Source organism: Phocoena phocoena, chromosome 1 (assembly GCF_963924675.1).
Source record: "Phocoena phocoena chromosome 1, mPhoPho1.1, whole genome shotgun sequence".
NCBI classification, from domain to species: domain Eukaryota; kingdom Metazoa; phylum Chordata; class Mammalia; order Artiodactyla; family Phocoenidae; genus Phocoena; species Phocoena phocoena.
This window is the reverse complement of record NC_089219.1, coordinates 160,372,577-160,387,340: the sequence shown is the minus strand read 5'-3', so window position 1 is coordinate 160,387,340 and position 14,764 is coordinate 160,372,577. Positions and strand designations below refer to the sequence as shown.

The 14,764-nt window shown below is 35.0% G+C and overlaps 1 protein-coding gene across 1 annotated transcript in view; it reads right to left on the bottom strand.

The window, feature by feature from the left end:
* Positions 1 to 14,764, bottom strand: part of CATSPERE (catsper channel auxiliary subunit epsilon) — a 251,287-nt gene that overhangs the window by 148,061 nt on the left and 88,462 nt on the right. The gene's annotated exons all lie outside the window — the stretch shown is intronic.

The window sequence follows — 14,764 nt, the reverse complement described above, 5'->3', positions numbered from 1 at the left end:
GGAAATTTCCTGTATGTCTCTTCTTTCCCCCTCTTCCACCCACTCACATATAGTCACTGGCCTTATTTTTTAAAATACTGAGATATAATTGACATATAACATTTTATTAGCTTTAGGTTTATAGTATAATGATTTGACATTTTTATATATTGCAAAATGATCACCACAGTAAGTCTAGTTACGTCCATCACCATACATAGCTACAAAAATTTTTTTTAATGATAAGAACTCTTAAGATCTACTCTCTTACTTTCAAATATACAATATAATATTATTAAACAGAAAATATAAATATAAAAATCCACTAGTATAGCTGGATACTTTAAAACTTCTCTATAAGTAGTTAATAGATCCAGCAGGAAGAAAATCAGTAAGGACATAGTTAAACTGAAGAGCACCATCAATCAACTGGATCTAATTGACATTTAAAGAATACTTCATCCTGGGCTTCCCTGGTGGCACAGTGGTTGAGAGTCAGCCTGCCGATGCAGGGGACACGGGTTCATGCCCCAGTGCGGGAAGATCCCACATGCTGCAGAGTGGCTGGGCCCATGAGCCATGGCCGCTGAGCCTGTGCGTCCGGAGCCTTTGCTCCACAATGGGAGAGACCACAACAGTGAGAGGTCTGCGTACCGCAAAAAAAAAAAAAAAGAGTACTTCATCCTAAAACAGCAGAATACACATTCTTCTCAAGCTCATACGGAGTATTCACCAAGATGCACCATATTCTGGGCCACAAAGCACTCCTTAAAAAATTAGAAATCATCAAAGTATGCTCTCATATCACAATGTAATTAAGCTAGAAGTCAATACAGAAAGATACCTGAAATTTCCCTAAATATTTGGAGATCAAACAACACACTTCTAAGTAATATATGGATCAAGGAAGAAACCTCAAGTGAAATTTTAAAATATTTGGAAATAAATGAAAATACAACTTATCAAATTTGGGAGATGACCTGAAAGCAGTGTGGAGAGGGAAATTTACAACATGAAATGCATACACTAGAAAAGAAGAAAGAACTAAAAATCAATAATCTAAGCTTCCACCTTAAGAAACTAGAGATAGAAAAGCAATATAAACCTACATCAATCAGAAGAAAAATAATAATAAAAATTAGAGCAGAAATCAGCAAATTTAAATCAGAAAAGCAGTAGAGAGAATCAATGAAACCAAAAGCTGGTTCTTTGAAAAGAGCAATAAAATCAATAAACTTCTAGTTGAGCTAAGAAAGAAAGACAAAGGACACAAATTACTAATACTGGAAATTAAAATGGGCCATCACTACTGATCTCCTGGACATTGAAGAGTAATAAAGGAATACTCCTTATTAAATGAACAAATAATGGACAATTCTATGCCCACAAATTCGATAACTCAGATGAAATGGACCAATTGAAAGATAAAACGTACCAAAAATCACACAAAGAGAAATAATGTGAATAGGGATATATGCATAAAATAAAATAAATAAATAAATAACAAATTACCTTCCAAAACAAAAAGCACCAGGCCCAGAGAGGTTCACTGGTGAATTCTAACATTTAAGGAATATAGGATGTCAATACTCTATAATCTCCTCCAGAAAATAGAAGCAGAGGCAATACTTCCCAACTTATTTTATGAGATCAGCATTACTCTAACACCAAAACCAGATAAAGACATTACAGATAAAGCTACAGACATTTTAAATCCAATAATGTGTAAAAGATTTATTTACCATGACCAAATGGGATTTATTCCAGTTATGCAAGTCTGGTTCGACATTAAAAATCATTTAATATAATCCATCACATAAACAGGCTAATGAAGAAAAAGCATATAATCATATCAATAGATGTAGTAAAAGCATTTGACAACATCCAACACCCACTCATGATAAAAACTCTCAGCAAACTAGCAACAGAGGGGGAGCTTCCTTGACTTGATAAAGGAACATCTACAAAAATATACAAAAAACTTAATGGTGAAAAATTAGATGCTCTCCTCCTAAGAACAGGAACAAGGCAAAGACTTCTATTCAACACCATACTGGAAGTTCTAGCTAACACAATAAGACAAGACAATGAAATAAAAGTTTTACAAGATTGGGAAGGAAGTAACAAAATGTTCTTTGTTTACAGATGACATGATTATCTATGTAGAGAATCCCCAAGAACAGACAAAAAATTCCTGAAACTAATAAGCAATTATAGCAAGGTTTCAGGATATAAGGTCAATTCCCATGCTTTAAAAACTAGTTTACCACATTATGTATTAATAAATTACATAGTATTTAATCTTTCAACTTTTTGCATTTTATATAAATGGAATCATACTGTACTTTTCTTCCATGACTTGCTTTTTTCATTCAATATTATGTTTGTGAAATACATTCATGTTGATTTGTGTTGCTGTGTTTGATTTATTTTTCACAGCTGTATAATGTATATATTCTATAGCATAATTATACTAGAGAATGTTTATCCATTTCTCTATGAATGGAAATTAGCGTTTCAATTTTTTTCCTATTAGAAACAATACTGCTACAAATATACTTTCACACATCTCTTGAGGCAACTGTGCAAGGGTTTCTCTAAGGTATATACTGGTGTTGAATTGCTGAACCATTTGATATATGCATCTTCAACTTTGGCTGGCAGTGTAAAAATATCTTTATAATTGTTTGTGCCAATTTATACTTCTACTAGCAATGTACGTAAGGGTTCCATTGATGCACATTTCTATGGTGTGAATGTTTGTGTGTGCCCAGAATTTGTATATTGAAATCCTAACGCCCAACGTGATGGTAATAGCAAGTGGAGCCTTAGAGAGGTGCTTAAGTCATGAGGGTAGAACTCTCATAAGTGGGACTAATGCACTTGTAAAAGAGGCGCAAGAGAGCTCCCAGCCTGTTCTACCAGGTGAGAATATAATGAGAATTCTGACACCCAGAAGAGGGCCTTCAACCAACCACACTGGCACCCTGATCTCAGACTTCCAGCCTCCAGAACTGTGAAAAATAAACTGTTGTTTATAGGTCACCCAGTTAATGGTATTTTGTTATAGCAGCCTGAATGCTGAAACATATTTTTACCAACAGTCTAAAATGTTAAAATATTTATCAATCTGGTGTATGTAAAATAGACCTTTCTGGGCTATTAATATTTTTCTCTAATTGTTAATAAAGTCAAACATCATTTCATGTACCTATTAATGAGTTGTCTGTCAAATCTTTGCTTTTATAATTTGAGGTACTTTTATTGATTATAGAAATTTTTTCCTATCCTGAGGCAATAAAGATATTTTCCTATCTCTTTTTAAAAGTTTTTCAGTTTAGCCTTCCACATGTATATCTTCTGAGGTTATTTTATTATTATTATCATCATCATTATTATTAATCTCAGATTATTTTAATGTATGATATGAGGTAAGTAATTATGATATGAGGTAAGAATAAAGTAAAGCTTCATTCTGTCCCTATTAAGATGATTAGGTAGTTTTCTCCTTTAATCTATTAATGTAGTAAATTACATTAAAACATTAAAAATATTATACTACTAACCTTGCACTTCTGGTATAAACCAACTTGATTATATGTCATATCTCTTTTCATATATTGGTGGATTTATTTTATTAATATTTTATTCAGAGTTTTGTATCTAAGTTCATGAATGAGATAAGCCTATAATTTTTCTTTCTCATACAGACCTTGCCTGAATTGGCATATGATAATTTGCTAACTTCATTCTGCAATTTAGGATTGGAATGATCTGTGCTAGTGCTCTCTCCCCCTCCCTAAAGATTGTTAAATACTGATTAAGTTTCTTTGTTCAACTTCTATATTTCCTTTTGAGTCACCTTTAAAAAATTGTATTTTTCTAGAATGTTTTCTCTTTAAGTTTTCAAATGTACTGGTCTATAACTGTTTATGTACTGTTTATGTATCTGTTACATCTCTAAAGTATGTTTGTTTTTAAAACCTAGATTAGTCTTTCCACATTTTTTCACATTACTTGTTCATGTAAAACCTTTTATCTCAACTCAATGCCACCTCTAAGATGGTATCTAAATGGATCTCTCTGTATTATCACCTAGTGTATTTCTTTCATAGTTCTTGATACAACATATTATATTGTTTACATATTGTTAATTATCCATTTCCCATCTTAGAATTTGAATTAGAATAATTTGAATTCCCAATTAAAATTTGAATACAGAAGGTAGGGACCTTGACTATATCCCTAGTTTCTAACAGTAGCTTGATTAGTAGATGTACAACAAACATGTGTTGAAACAATTGTGGAAACCAATTGAAATACATGTGCCAAAAAATTAAGTTAAATCTATACTTATTCTGTATCTAGTTACCATAAAGTTGAATTTCTTTTTTTTATTAGCTAGACATATAACATTTTATTTTATTAAAGTACAGTTGACATACAATATTATGTTCATTTCAGGTGTACAACATAGTGATCTGACAATCAAATAAATAACAAAATGATCACCATGATAAATTTAGTAACTATCTGTTACCAAAATTATTACAGTATTATTGACTATATTACTTATACTGTATATTACATCCCTGTGACTTATTTTATAATTACAGGTTTGTACCTCTTAGTTCCCTTCACTTATTTCTCTTTCTAATAATTTTGTTACTAGTGTATAGAAATGCAACAGCTTTCTATATGCTAATTTTGTTTCCTGCATCTTTACTGAATTTATTTTTTAGTTCTAATAGTATTTTGGTGGGATCTATAGGATTTTTAATATATATAATACCATGTCATCTGCAAACAGTTTTATTTTTTCCTTTCCAATATGGATTCATTTTATTTATTTTTAATGTCTGATTGCTGTGGATAAGACTTTTAATACTATGTTGGTGAAAGTGGAGAGAGTGGGCATCTTTGTGTTGTTTCTGATCTTAGGGAAATGCTTTCAGCATTTCACCGAGTATGATATTAGCTGTGGGTTTGTCATATGTGGTCTTTATTATGTTCAGGTATGTTTCTTTTATAACCACTTTGTTCAGAGTCTTTATTATAAATGGAATTTGTGAAAAGTTCTCTTCTGCATCTGTTGAGATGATCACATGATTTTTATCCTTCATTTCATTAATGTGGTATATCTCAGTGATTTGTGGATATTGAATCACCCTTGTTTTCCCAGGATAAATCTCACTTGATTATGGTGTATGATCCTTTTAATGAATTGTTGAAGTTGGTTTGCTAATATTTTGTTGAGTAATTTTGCATCTGTGTTCATTAGTGATATTGACTTGTAATATTCTTGTTTGTAATGTCTAGGTCTGGTTTTAGTATCAAGTTGATGCTGGCCTCATTGAATTAGTTCCTGCTCAATTTTTTTTTGAATAGTTTGAGAAGAATAGTTATTAAGTCTTCATTAAATGTTCGGTAGAATTTACCTGTAGAGCCGTCTAGTCCTGGACTTTTGTTTTTCAGAATTTTTTGATTACTGATTCAATTTCATTACTAGTGATTGGTCTATGCAGATTTTCTATTTCTTTCTGATTCAGTCTTAGAAGATTGTATGTTTTTAGGAATTTATCCATTTCTTCCAGGTTGTCCTATTTGTTGGCATATAATTTTTCATAGTAATTCCTTATAATATTTTGTATCTCTGTGGTGTCAGTTGTAACTTCTCTTTTATTTCTGAGTTTATTTATCTAGGCCAACTGTCTGTTTTCTTGATGTGTCTGGCTAACGTTTTATCAACTTTGCTTATCCTTTCAAAGAACCAACTCTTCATTTCATTGACACTTTCTTCCCTCTTCCTTCCTTTTTTGTCTCTGTTTTGTTTCCACACTCTGGTTGTCACTATTTCTTTCCTTCTACTAACTTTGGGCTTTGTTTGTTCTTCTTTTTCTAGTTCCTTTAGGTGTAAGTTTAGGTTGTTTGTTGGTAATTTTTTTTCTTTCCTGATGTAGACCTTTATTGCTGTAAACTTGCCTTTTAGAACTTCCTTTGCTGTGTCCCATAGACTTTTTTTAAAATAAATTTATTTATTTTATTTTTGGCTGCGTTGGGTCTTCATTGTTGAGCATGGGCTTTCTCTAGTTGTGGCAAGTGGGGGCTACTCTTCGTTGCAGTGTGCAGGCTTCTCATTGTGGTGGCTTCTCTTGTGGAGCATGGGCTCTAGGCACACAGGCTTCAGTAGTTGTGGCACATGGGCTTAGTTGCTCCGTGGCATGTGGGATCTTCCCAGACCAGGGCTTGAACCTGTGTCCCCTTTATTGGTAGGTGGATTCTTAACCAATGTGCCACCAGGGAAGCCCCACCCCATAGACTTTAGAATGTTGTATTTCCACTTTTATTTGTCTCAAGGTATTGGTTTATTTTCTTTGATATCTTCAATGACCCAATGGTTGTTTAGACTCCATATGCTTGTGTTTTTTCTAGTTTCTTATTGTAGGTGATTTCTAGTCTCACACCATTGTGACTGGAAAAGATGCTTGATATGATTTCAATCTTCTTAAATGTATTGAGACTTCTTTTGTGTCATTACATGTAATCTATCCTGGAGAATATTCCATGTGTACTTGAAAGAATGTGTATTCTGATGTTTTTGGGTGGAATGCTTTGGATGCATCTCGTAAGGTAGCCTGATTTAATGTGTCAGTTTTTTTCAACATCTTTATTGGAGTATAAATGCTTTACAATGTTGTGTTAGTTTCTGCTGTATAACAAAGTGAATCAGCTATATGTATACATATACCCCATATCCTCTCCCTCTTGAGCCTCCCTCCCACCCTTCCTATCCCATCCCTCTAGGTCGTCACAAAGCCTGGAGTTGATCTTGTGCTATCCAGCATCTTCCCACTAGCCATCCGTTTTACATTTGGTAGTGTATATATGTCAATTCTACTCTCTCACTTCATCCCAGCTTCCCCTTCCCCCTCGTGCCCTCAAGTCCATTCTGTACATCTGCATCTTTGTTCCTGCCCTGTCACTAGGTTCATCAGTACTGCTTTTTAAAATTCCATATATATGCGTTAGCATACAGTATTTATTTTTCTCTTTCTGACTTACTTCACTCTGTATGACAGACTCTAGGTCCATCCACCTCACTACAAATAACTCAATTTCATTCCTTTTTATGGCTGAGTAATATTCCATTGTATATATGTGCCACATCTTCTTTATCCATTCATCTGTTGAGGGACATTTAGGTTGCTTCTATGTTCTGGTTATTGTAAATAGTGCTTCAATGAACATTGTGGTACATGTCTCTTTTTGAATTACGGTTTTCTCAGGGTATATGCCCAGTAGCGGGATTGCTGGGTCATATGGTAGCTCTATCTTTAGATTTTTAAGGAAAATCCATACTGTTCTCCATAGTGGCTGTATCAATTTACATTCTCACCAACAGTGCAGGAGGTTTCCCTTTTTATGTCAGTGTTTCCTTATTGCTTTTCTGTCTAGATAATCCATCCATTAATATAAGTGGTGTTTAAAGAACCCTACTGTTTTTGTATTACTGTAAATTTCTTCTGTTCTGTCTGTTAATAGTTGCTTTATGTATTTAGGTGTTCCTATGTTGGGTGCATATATATTTACAAGTGTTATATATTCTTCTTGGATTGATCCCCTTATCATTAGTTATGTTCTTCTTTGTCTCTTATTACAGCCTGTGTTAAAGTTTATTTTGTCCGATATAAATATTGCTACCCCCAGCTATCTTTTTGCTTCTGTTTGCGTGGAATACAGGTATTCCTTAGAGATATTACAGGTTCAGTTCCAGACCATTGTGATAAAGCATATATTGCAATAAAGCAAATCGCACGAATTTTTTCATTTCCCAATGCATATAAATGTTATGTGTACACTTACTATAGTTTATTGAGTGTGCAACACCATTTTCTAAAAGAACAATGTACATATCATCTTAATTAAAAATACATTATTGGTAAAAATTACAAATATCTGAGTCTTCAGCTAGTTGTAATTATTTTGCAATAGTAACATCACAGATCACTGATCAAAAACCACAATAGCTTATATAATAATATTACATTAAATATAATCAGCTAAATAATAATAATTAAAAGTTTGAAATATTGCAAGAATTACCAAAATGTGACACAGAGACACAAAGTGAGCAAATGCTGTTGCAAAAAATGGTACTGATCTTGACAGATGCAGAGTTGCCAAAAGCCTTCAATTTGTAAAAAACACAATATCTGCAAAGTGCAATAAAGTAAAGCACAATAAAACAAAGTATGCCTGTATGTTTTTCCATCCCTTCACTTTCAGTCTGTGTGTGTTTCTTTAGATCTGAAGTGAGTCTCTGGTAGGCGGCATATATATGGATCTTGCTTTTAAATCCATTCAGTCACTCCATGTCTTTTGATTGGAGCATTTAGTCCATTTCCGTTTAAAGTAATTATTGATAGATATGTACTTATGCAATTTTGTTAATTGTTTTCTGGTTATTTTTGTTGTTCTCTGTTCCTTTCTTCTTCTCTTATTCTCTTTCCTTGTATTTTGATGACTTTCTTTAGTACAATAGCTGTATTCCTTTCTTTTTATTTTTTGTGGCTCTATTATTGGTTTTTGGTTTGTGGTTACCATGAGATTCTTTTTTTCTTAATTAACTAATTTATTTAATATTTTATTTTTGGCTGCATTGGGTCTTCATTTCTGCACATGGGCTTTCTCTAGTTCCAGTGAGCAGGGGCTACTCTTCATTGCGGTGCATGGGCTTCTCATTGTGGTGGCTTCTCTCGTTGTGGAGCATGGGCTCTAGGTGTGTGGGCTTCAGTAGTTGTGGCTTGGGCTCTAGCGCACAGGCTCAGTAGTTGTGGCACAGGGGCTTAGTTGCTCCATGGCATGTGGGATCTTTCCGGACCAGGGCTCGAACCCATATCCCCTGCATTGGCAGGCGGATTCTTAACCACAGCGCCACCAGGGAAGTCCATACCATGAGGTTCTTATATAACAACCTATGTACATAGCAGTCTATTTTAAGGTGATGCATGCTCTAAAGTGTTTGAGCATGTTCTAAAGGCACTATATTTTTACTCCCCCTCTCAAGGTTTTGTTTTTTACACCATCTTTTTGTTTTGTGTATTCCTAAACTAATTATTGTAGCTATACATGATTTTATTAGTTTTGTCTTTTAACCTTCATACTGGCTTTATAGTTGGTTGATCTATTACCTTTACCATAGTCTTGCCTTTACCAGTGATATGTTTTTCTTTCATAATTTTCGTATTTCTACTTACGGTTTTTTTTTTTTTTTTTCTGTTTAAAGAAGTCCTTTTAACATTTCTTGAAAGGTTAGTTTAGTTGTGATTAACTCCTTTAGCTTTTGCTTGTCTGGAAAACTCTTTAGCTCTCATTCAATACTGAATGATAATCTTGTCAGATAGGGTATTCTTCGTTGTAAGTTTTTTCCTTTCAGTACTTTGAATATGTTGTGCCACTCCCTTCTGGCCTGTAAAGTTTCTGCTGAAAAGTTAGCTAATATTCTTATGGGGATTTCCTTGCATGTAAGTATTTGTTTTTCTTTTGCTGCATTTAAGATTCTCTCTTCATATTTCACTCTTGGCATTTTAATTATAATGTGTCTTGGTGTGGACCACTTTGTGTTTATCTTGTTTGGGACTCTGTCATTCCTGGGCTTGGATGCTTGTTTCCTTCACCAGGTTAGGATAATTTTCAGCCATTATTTCTTCAAATAGGTTTTCTGCATTTTTTCCTTTCTCTCTTTTTCTTCTGAGACCCCTAAAATGCAAAGATAACTACAACTCGTTGCCCCTCTAGTCCCTTAAATTATCCTCATTTTGGGGCTTTCTTTTGTCTTTTTCTGTTTTTTTTTTTCAAATTTTAATTAATTTATTTTTAAAATTTTTAATTGAAGTATAGATAATTCACATTATTGTGTGTGTTAGTTTTAGGTGTACAGCACAGTGAATCTGTGCAGCACAAAAGAATCTGAAAAAGGATATATATATATATATATTATTACAAAATATTGAATATAGTTCCTGGTGTTATACAATAGGTCCTTGTAGGTTACGTATTTTATATAATAGTAGTGCGTATATGTTAATCCCAACTTCCTAATTTATCTCCCCCTGCCCCCTTCCCCTTTGGTAACCATAAGTTTGTTTTCTAAGTCTGGGAGTCTATTTTGTAAATAAGTTCATTCGTATCTTTAAAAAACATCCCACACATAAGTGATATCATATTATATTTTTCTTTCTCTGTTGATCTTACTTCAGTTAATATGATAATCTCTAGGTCCATCCATGTTGCTGCAAATGGCATTACTTCATTCTTTTTTAAGGCCAAGTAAAATTCCATTGTATATATATGTCACATCTTCTTTATCCATTCACGTGTAGATGAACATATAGGTTGCTTCCATGTCTTGGCTAAATAGTGCTGCTATGAACATTGAGGTACATGTACCCTTTCAAATTATAGTTTTCTCCAGATGTATACTCAACAGTGGGATTGCAGGATCATACTGTAAGTCTATTTTTAGATTTTTAAGGAACTACCATACTGTTCTCCATAGTGGCTATACCAATTTATATTCCTACCAACAGTGTAGGAGGGTTCCTTTTTCTCCACACCCTCTACAGCATTTATTATTTGTAGACTTTTTGATGATGGCCATTCTTAGTGGAGTGACGTGATAACTCATTGTAGTTTTGATTTGCATTTCTCTAATAATTAGCAAGGTTGAGCATCTTTTCATGTGCTTGTCGGCCATCCTTATGTCTTCTTTGGAGAAATGTCTATTTAGATCTTCTGCCCATTTTTTGATTGGGTCGTTTTTGTTTGCTTATTTTGCTTTGTTATTGAGTTGTATGAGCTGCTTGTATATTTTGGAAATAAATCTCTTTTCAGTTGCATCATTTTCTCCCATTCAGTAGGTTGTCCTTTCATTTTGTTTATGGTTTCCTTTGCTGTGCAAAAGCTTTTAAGTTTCATTAGGTCCCATTTGTTTATTTTTGCTTTTATTTCCATTACTCTGGGAGATGGACCCCCCAAAATATTGCTGTGATTTATGTCAAAGAGTGTTCTGCCTATGTTTTCCTCTAGGAATTTTATAGCATCCAGTCTTACGTTTAGGCCTTTAATCCATTTTGAGTATTTTTGTGTATGGTGTTAGAGAATGTTCTAATTTCATTCTTTTACTTGTAGCTGTCCAGTTTTCACAGCTCCACTTGTTGAAGAGATGGTCTCTTCTACATTGTATATTCTTGCCTCCTTTGTTGTAGATTAATTGACATAGGTGCATGGGTTTATTTCTGGGTTTTCTATACTTTTCCATTGATCTATATGTCTGTTTTTGTGCCAGTACAATACTGTTTTGGTGATTGTAGCTTTGTAGTATAGTCTGAGGTCGGGAGCCCGATTCCACCAGCTCCACTTTTCTTTTTCAAGATTGCTTCAGCTTTTTGAGGTCTTTTGTGTTTCCATACAAATTTTAAAATTCTTTGTTCTAGTTCTGTAAAAAATGCCATTAGTAATTTGATAGAGATTGCACTGAATCTGTAGTCATTTTAACAGTATTGATTCTTCCAATCCAAGAACATGGTATATCTTTCCATTTGTTTGTGTCATCTTTAATTTCTTTCATCAACATCTTATAGGTTTCGGAGTACAGGTCTTTTGCCTCTTTAGGTAGGTTTATTCCTAGGTATTTTATTGTTTTTGATGCAATGGCAAATGGGATTGTTTCCTTAATCTCTCTTACTGAAATTTGTTGTTAGTGTATATAAATGCAACAGATTGCTGTGTATTAATTTTGCATCCTGCCACTTTACTGAATTCATTGATGAGCTCTGGTAGTTTTCTGGTCTTTTTGCTGTATTGATTGGGTAATTTCCACTAGCCTGTCTTCCAGATCCATTTTTCTGTATCATCTAATCTGCTATTGGTTCTCTCTAGTGTATTTTTTATTTTGGTTATTGTATTCTTTAGCTTTGATTCCTTTTAAAATATATTCTATCTCTTTGTTGTAGTTCCCACTGTGTTCCTCCATTCCACTCCTGAGTTTGGTGAGTATTTTTATGACCATTACTTTGAACTCTTTATCTGGATGGTTGCTAATCTGTTTCATTTACTTCTTTTTTTTTTTTTTTTTTTAAGGTTTTTTCTAATTCTTTCATTTGGAACATATTCTTTTGTCTCATTTTGCCTAACTCTTTGTGTTTGTTTCTGTGTATTAGGTAGATTAGCTACTTTCCCCAGTATTAAAAGAGTGGCTTTATGTAGGAGGTGTCCTGTGTGGTCCAGTAGTATGGTACTCCCTGGTAGCCACAGCCAGGTACTCCAGGAGTGTTCCTTGTGTAAGCTGTATGTCCTCCTCTCATGGCAAGACCATGCTTGCCTCAGGCATGCTAGTGTTCAGGGCTGGCCTCTGTACAGTGGGCTATGAGTTCTAGTTGCAACTGTTGCAAGTGCCCTACTATGCAAGACTTGCCTCTGAGGCAGGGATCACTTTGAGGGAATGCCAGCGGCAGCTGAGGGTGCCCAATAGGACTGGTAGGGTAAGTGCTTTTGAGTGGCTTTGGTGTTTGTTGGAGGCATCCACTGGAACTGGTGGGGTGGGAAGGCCATTTAGGAGAGGTTCCAGTACCAACTGAGGATGGCTGCCAGGTGTGGTGGGGCAGGGGGCCACTTTGAAGGGGCTCTGGTGCTAGTGGATGCTACCCACTGGAACTGGTGTATTGGGAGGCCGCTTTGGAAGGGCTGTGCTGCTGGCTGGGTCTGGCGGTAAAGGGGGCCATTTGGAGGACTCTAGTGACAGCTGAGGGTGACTGCTGGGTCTGGTGGGGTGCGGGGATCACTTTGGAGTAGCACTGACTGTATCGGGTCCACAGGTGAACCCAGAACAGGGCAATCAGTATTAATAGTTTAAATAGGGAGAGTCAGATATGGTGCCTGCCAGCACTGGGACAGTTAGGTAGAGGGCGAGCCATAAACAAACAACAACAAATCTGATGCTCACCAGCTCCTCAGTACCCAGAGAAAGTTCCAACAGATCTCTGCCCCTGAGGCATATGCCCTAAAATTAGTCAATAAATCTCCTTCACATATGACCCAGGTGCTTTTCAGACTGCTGCCCCTGTGCTGGGACTTGGAGGGAGTGAATATTTGTATGCTCCCTTTAACAGCAGATTTTTTGGTTTCTTACAGCTGTCTGGCTCTCCTAGACATAAAGACCACTGGTTTTCAAAGCCAGATATTATGGGAAATCATCTTCCCAGTGCAGGTCACCCAGGCTGGGGAGCCTGATGTGGGGCTGAGCCCTCACTCCTCAGGGGAGGACTTCCAAGGCTATGATATCCCTCCTGCCATTGGTTTGCAATGCCAGCAGTGAGTCCCAGTTAGACTGTCTTGGCCACTCCGATCCATCTCAGTGTGGTTTTTCCTTTTTATCTTTAGTTGTGGTATATCTTTTCTGCTAGTCTTCAGGTTGTTCTCAGAGATAGTCTCTCTATATGTAGTTGTAATTTTGGCATATCCATGGGAGGAGGCATAACCAGGCAGCATCTTACTACTCCACCATCTTGTCCTGACAATATTTGATAATAAAGTTGAATTTCTGAATAGGTTTGCTTCCTAAAAATGGCAAAGAGCTTTTGTGTGATGTTCAAAATTTTATTTAATAGTTCTATGGATATTGGAATATAAACTTGAGACTATACATTTATTAGAATATAGTGGAAATTTGTGTTAGCTCATTATGTCTATCTTAGGAGACTGATTTTTACCCACTGATGTTGGTGATAATTAACTCACTATGTTACTATTATTTTAGCTCTAATTAACCCAACTGGATAAAAATATCTATGCAAATATTCTTAATATAAGGAACATAGCTTAAGAAGGAAATGTTTGAAAATATATTTCTCCATGAAAAACATATTTGTAAGTAGGATAATGTGACTTATAGCAGTATAAAGCTAGGCAAAAACTTAACTTCTTACAGCAGAATAGATTTCCCACCTGATAAGTTTTTAAGTTATTTCAACTTTTGTTTTTGTTTGCAAAATATTCTAAAATTTCAGCTTTGCTCATCTATAATTGACAAATAAAACTGTAAGATATTTAAAGTGTACATCACTTGATATACATACATAATGTGAAAGGACTCCCTCCCACTCAATCTGGTTAATTAACATCCATCATCTCACACATTTATCTTTCTTTCTTTGTTTTTTGGTGAGAACATTTAAGTTCTACTCTCTTAGCAACTTTCAAGTATACAGTGTATCAACTACAGTCACCACATTTTTCATTAGAGCCTCAGACTTTATTCATCTTATAACTGAAAGTTCATACATTTCTTACCAACCTCTCCCTATTTCCCTCACCCTCCAGCCCTAGTGACCACTGTTTCTCTGAGTTTGACTTTTTTTTTTTCATATTCCACATATAACTAATACCATGAAGTATCTCTTGTCTTTGTCTGGCTTATTTCACTTAGCATAATGCCCTCAAAGTCCATCCATGTTGCCAAATGACAGGATTTTCTTCTTTATCATGGCTGAATAATATCCCATATTATAGAGATAGTCTACTGTGAACAATGCTGATGTAGACATAGGAATACAGATATCTCATTATCCTGTTTTCCTTTCCTTTACAGATATACCCAGAAGTGGGATTGCTCGATCATATGGTAGTTCTATTTTTAATTTTTTGAGAAAGCTCCATACTGTTGTCCATAAGGCTGTACCAATTTACATTCCCACCAACAGAGCACAAGAGTTCTCTATTCTCCACA